This window comes from Heterocephalus glaber, unplaced genomic scaffold, assembly GCF_053883595.1.
Source record: "Heterocephalus glaber isolate CG9 unplaced genomic scaffold, H.glaber_assembly_v1.0 deba00001442, whole genome shotgun sequence".
Taxonomy (NCBI): Eukaryota; Metazoa; Chordata; class Mammalia; order Rodentia; family Bathyergidae; genus Heterocephalus; species Heterocephalus glaber.
In genome coordinates this window covers 19,025,917-19,031,034 of record NW_028258296.1, presented here as the reverse complement: position 1 = coordinate 19,031,034, position 5,118 = coordinate 19,025,917, and the positions used below count along the sequence as shown (strand labels likewise).

At 41.2% G+C, this 5,118-nt stretch overlaps 1 pseudogene; it reads right to left on the bottom strand.

Moving 5' to 3' along the window:
* Positions 1-435: 435 nt before the first annotated feature.
* Positions 436-1,628, bottom strand: LOC101723188 (hsc70-interacting protein pseudogene; annotated as a pseudogene).
* Between the last annotated feature and the right edge of the window lie 3,490 nt (positions 1,629-5,118).

The following is a 5,118-nucleotide window of genomic DNA, read 5'->3' as shown; positions in this document are numbered from 1 at the left end:
CCAACTCAAACTTTATCTACTTAAATGAGATTTGCTTCCGACTAAAAACTTCATTTCACTCACGGTACAGCCATAAATCTCCCATACTTAAGTATCTTCCTTGCCCAATAATTCAAAGGAAAAATCTAAAATGATTAATAAAGAAAAATGTAAGGTTTAGTAAACCCTTTGAATTTGTTTTACATTATTTTTTAAGATTTGAAAAGTGTTTAAGCTTTGTAATTCCTAGTAGGAAAACATTATCTGAATGAATAACCTAATGGCAAACCACTATAATATGCTTCAGCTGCATTTTGTGCAGAGGGGCAGGGATTATCTTCAAAGCACCCCAGCTCTCTGGATGAGAAGGTCAGAGGTACACTGCTTTGCATTATTGAGACATCCGTCAAGTGACCTAGGTTGTTTTGCCTTCAGAAAGGACTTTGTCAGATGACATTATGCTTGACCTCCGAATGTGGCTGACAATTTACTGATGAGATTCATAACCTTTGGATTACTCTGATATTTTGACATATTTGCAGGATTCTGAGCCATATCCTGGAAGGCCACCATAACTTCTGGATCCTGCACGGCTGCAAGAACCTCTGGATCACTAAGAATCTCACTGAGCCCAGGCATTCCTGCCATGCCAGCTCCCATTCCAGGCATCCCTCCCAGAAAATTACCAGGAAAGCTGCCTGGAAAAGAGCCATACTGAATCCCTGCCTGTTCTCTGGCTTCTTCCTCCCTCTGGGCTCTTTCATGCTCTTCTTGAGCCTTCTTAACCCTTTCTATTCTTTCTTTGATCTCTTGTTCTTCACGTTTTCCTTCATACTTTCTCCGATGTTCAGCAATTTTCTGGGTCCTTGGCTGAACTTCTTTCAGCATTGCACTTGCATCTTCATCGTAATCCAGTTTACAGGCAAGGGCAAGATCATGGTCTGCTTTTCGCAATGGCCCAGAAGTCTGTGTGCTTTCCCTCGCCATTTGCATGGCTGGGCTGAATCAGGATTTATTTCAATGGCTCTGTCACTATCTCGAACGACAGCATTTGGCTTCTGCAATTTGATGAAGACACTGGTTCTCTTGGTGTACAGAATGGCCAGGCGAGGATTCAGCTTAATTGCACCTGTGAACAAGTCAATGGCTTTCTGTAGTTCGCCATCATTTAGAGCGTCAATGGCAAGCCCTTTCTTTTCATTTGCTTGGTCCATCATCTCCTCAGTTATATCTACATTTTCATCTCCCATTTCTTGGGGGATATCAGTGTCTGGCTCAATTACACCTTCATTGTCAATTTCTAGATCACTTTTCTCACTTGATGGCTCATCTGTCTTTATGTTTTCCTCCGTCTTCTTGCCATCTGTTTTTTCTTCTTTGGTATTTTCTTCTGATTTAGCTTTATGAGTAGCAGGTGGTACTTCACCCCCCATGCTCTCCACCCATTCCCTCAGGAAGCGCATCTCCTCTGTGTGCAGAACACTCTGATCTTGCTTACACATTTTCAGGAAAGCCCGAAGCTTGTTTACTTTGCGGGGATCCATGGTCGGCAGACTATGGTCAACCGCATCTCAGGAGGCTGCTGCCTGATCCCAAGCCCAGCTTCTGGTTTGGTGGGACTGAGTAGAAGGGGGGCCTAAGGCTCTTTTTGAAGATTATTTCCTCTGTGAAACTTTCCTGAAATCCCTCACACAATTACCACTCTTTGTGCATGATCTCAGAACACCTTATCCATGGTACCCAATACTGACTGATACGTGTTCATTAATTGAATGCATGGATTTGTATTTTCAGGTACCTTGCTTTGCTCTGGACATTTCTTGATGCATTTCTTCCAAGAAGCAGCCTACTCTCTGGAACCTCTTGGTTTTCTTGCAGTCCCCAGGGAAGCCTGGGATGTGTATCTGAAGCATTTCTCTTGACTGTCTAAGCAGAGAATCAATATAGCAAGTATTGAATACTGTTACCAGATGTTTCCCATTTAGAGATTCTTTTGTTGTTGAATTTATCTTGCTTTTATCATCAAACATAAAATTTCATTTCTCTCCTCCCTATCCCACCTTCATTCCTATTTGTGTTTGCTTCTTCAAGAAAATCTAAGTGATGACTCCAGCCAGTCTAGGCCCCAGAGCCTTGAAGCATTTCAGATGTTACTGTTCTGCAATATTGGTATAAATCTATGAAAAGAGATGCCATGTTGGAAGGGACCTCAGAGATTATAGGTTACAGAGTCTGTACGCTCGTGTTCTATAAGCTGATTCAAACCTCAATTGTCTTTAGTTTGAAGCAGATAATAGTTTTTTAACAATTAAAGCTGAAAACATGAGATAGGTAACTTTTTTTCCAGTTGTGCAAAATTCTCCTACTTGATAATATTTATGCTTCATTCATTTAAGCTATATGCTTCTCAGCTGAAGATTTTTGAGCTGGACTCCAGGTTTTGGTCTAACCTCCCTGTGATGGTTAATCTTGATTGTCAACTTAATTGAATAGAGAAATGCCTAAGAAATTACGAAGGCGTACTTCTGGCTGTGTCTGCGAGGGTGCTTCCAGAGATGATTGGCATGTGGGGCGGCAAACTGTGGTGGGAGGCCTGCCCTGAATGTGGGTGCCATCTGGGAGGGCCAGAGCCCGTGTGTGCTGCCTCCTTACCCGCCCAGAAATGCTGAAACAAAGTGATTGTGAAATGGAACCTCTGAAATATGAGTCAAAATAAATCTTTCCTCCTTGAAGTTGTTTTTCTCAGATATTTTACTGCAGCAACAGAAAGGTGAATAACACACTCCCCAATTTGCAAATGGATAAAAAGTGACCCAGTGAGAGAGCTCATAGGGTCCAGTAATGTGTCACCCAAAATTGATTTACTATTTGATTCCACGCTGATGGTGTACTCTGTCTGTTCGTATCTTTTGTAAACTTTATTTCAAGTCATGTTTTGGCTTTCACTTTTTCCGTTTACAGGATTTCAGTGAGAGGACGAATAATGAAACAGCAATTTTCAACACTGATTTTGGGTTGGAAAAGCTGAGGTTGTGCAAAAGAAACACATGGTTAAATGACTTCAGGGGTCTACAAACTCTAAGTTCTAGAGCGCTGCTGGTGGGTGCCCTGGCTCATGCCTCCTCCCATTTCTGAGATGAAACCAACCTGAATTCTAAAGATCCATGAATGGTCCAAGATATGTAACTCTGCTCCAAGTCTCAATTGGAAAAAAAGAAATCTTCTTAATTAAAAGCAGAGATAAACCCAGGCATGTGAATTCTTTGTAGCCACTTGAATGAGATTAGAGATAATGGACTCTTACTAAACAAGACTCCATATATATCAGCACCTCTTCACATCAGCAATTTCACCATGGAACAAAGCCAGTGCTATTCTCAGGGAGTAACCTCTGGCCTTTCCTGGGCTCCTGAGTTGACAAACTGAGCAGCATGTGGGAGATTTCTTCCATCACAACATGCATGGATTTGAAGTAAAAAATGTATGCTGGAAAATGGCTTTTTACTCAAATCAGCCTCTAGCATTGCCTGTGCTTTGCTGGGATTGTCAAATGTGGTGCTATGTAGATGCAGTTGTAGAGGGAGGGTCACCTGCTCAGTTTTCCTTGTGCTTGGCCCGATAACATGTGCTGAATGTTCTCAGATCATTTTGATGTCTGCTTTGTTTATGTTTCACTGAGCCAGACTGATGTGATGAGAAAGCTTCTGGAATTTACATCTTATCACACCCCTTTCAATGCTTTTGGCACTTTTTATGCAAGGGTGAGTCTAAGTAAATGGGGACTATAGTTTAAGAGTTTTTGTCCCCTGTAAAATTCATGTTGAAACTTACTCCCCAAGGTGAGAATATTAACACAGGTGTGACTTGGCAGGTAGTTGAGGAGTGAAATTAAGAGCCCCTTACAAAGGGGCCAGGCAAAGAGAGTTCAATCCTTTTTACTTCTGTACCTTCCCCCATGTAAAGAAACTGGGTTCCTCCTCCCTGGAGGTTGAAGTAACAAAGAATCAGAGATGGGTCTGCATCAGACACTGAACCTGTCAGTGCTTTGGACATTCAGCTTCCAGATTGTGAAAAATAAATTCCTGTCCTTTCTGAATTACCCAGTCTGAGGTAGTTTGTCATAGCAGCAAAAAAGACAGTAGGTCTTCTGGAATATTTAATGCAGATCTTGGAAATGACAATTTACAACGCAGGAGTGGCTTAAGTCTAGGGAGGGAGAAGCTGATCTTGTAGGTTTTATCGCACTTTTCTTATCGCTGACCTGCCAAACAAAATGAACTAAATCATTGTTAATGACAAACCTTCAATATTTTTTTCTAATCATTTCTCCTTCTTTTAGGTGTCCACACTCAATAGATGTACTAGCCCTTAATTATTAATCTGGCTTTGTTGTTTAATCTCTTCTTACTTTACATTAGCCTTTTGTGAGACATAATATCAAAAGCCTCCAAATACTGCATAATTTATAGCTACAGCTTCTTCTTTCTCTTTCAAAACCCCATTTCCATGGGCAAGTAACACCTTTGTAAGTCCTTAGAGGCCATTATGAAATCATTCCCCAGTGTCAGTCTTCCCTTTCTCAGTAATACAATAAATCATATTCTGAAGGCTTATAGAAGGTGCTCAAGCTCTCTTTCAGAAATTCAAAGATAATACTATCTTTCCAAAAATCTTTAGTTTTTAGTTCTTCATAGCTAGAATGCATCAAATCTTTTCTTTTCAAGTGTTGCTCGGTTTTCCTCCAGGTCATGTTATTTTAGAGCTCTAGCTCTACTTATTTAACTGCTTGGATTAGCCATTAGCCCCATCTTGCCTGACCCCCAACATTTGTTCATGCTTTGTGTGTTTTATTCATTGCTTATGAATGCTCAATAAGTGTGCTCGCTTTCATTTGTTTAAGAAATGTTTATGGCCACTACTGGGTTAAATACTTCGGAAATGATGTAAATTTACAAGGTCTTATTTAGGATTGCCGACACACGTGAGGGTGGGTCTACTCCGCCTTGAGTGTTCCGCCGTGGTTCAAGGATTCAAAACAGAGTGTGGGATAGGTAATATGGTGAACTGGCAAAAGCCAATCTGGAGACAGGAGAGCACTGGGACAGTGTGGTGTAGAGGGTGGTAGGGGGTCACAGAGAA